We start from the raw sequence: 291 nt of genomic DNA, 5'->3' as shown, positions 1-291 counted from the left end.
CACAGCAACCCAGCCTGGGACCTTTGAGACTGTGACAACACACGACAACACACCCGCTCCCAGCATTTCTCCCCCAGACCCTGCAGCCCACCCAGCACTGGGGAAGAGAAGCCACAGCGGCCCCGGTGCTCACAATTTGGTGCCGCTGGGTGGTGGAGAAGAAGGTGTCCTGCTCATCGCTCCCCAGGAACCTGGAAGGGTGTGGAGGAGCCGCTCAGCAGAGCCCAGTGCTCGGCAGGGGGGTGCGGCACCCCCTCGCCACGGTGCCCGCCAGCTGAGGGCCCCCCCCCG

Source organism: Phaethon lepturus, unplaced genomic scaffold, assembly GCF_000687285.1.
Source record: "Phaethon lepturus isolate BGI_N335 unplaced genomic scaffold, ASM68728v1 scaffold39158, whole genome shotgun sequence".
NCBI lineage: Eukaryota > Metazoa > Chordata > Aves > Phaethontiformes > Phaethontidae > Phaethon > Phaethon lepturus.
The sequence above is the reverse complement of the archived record's forward strand: the minus strand, read 5'-3'. Positions refer to the sequence as shown.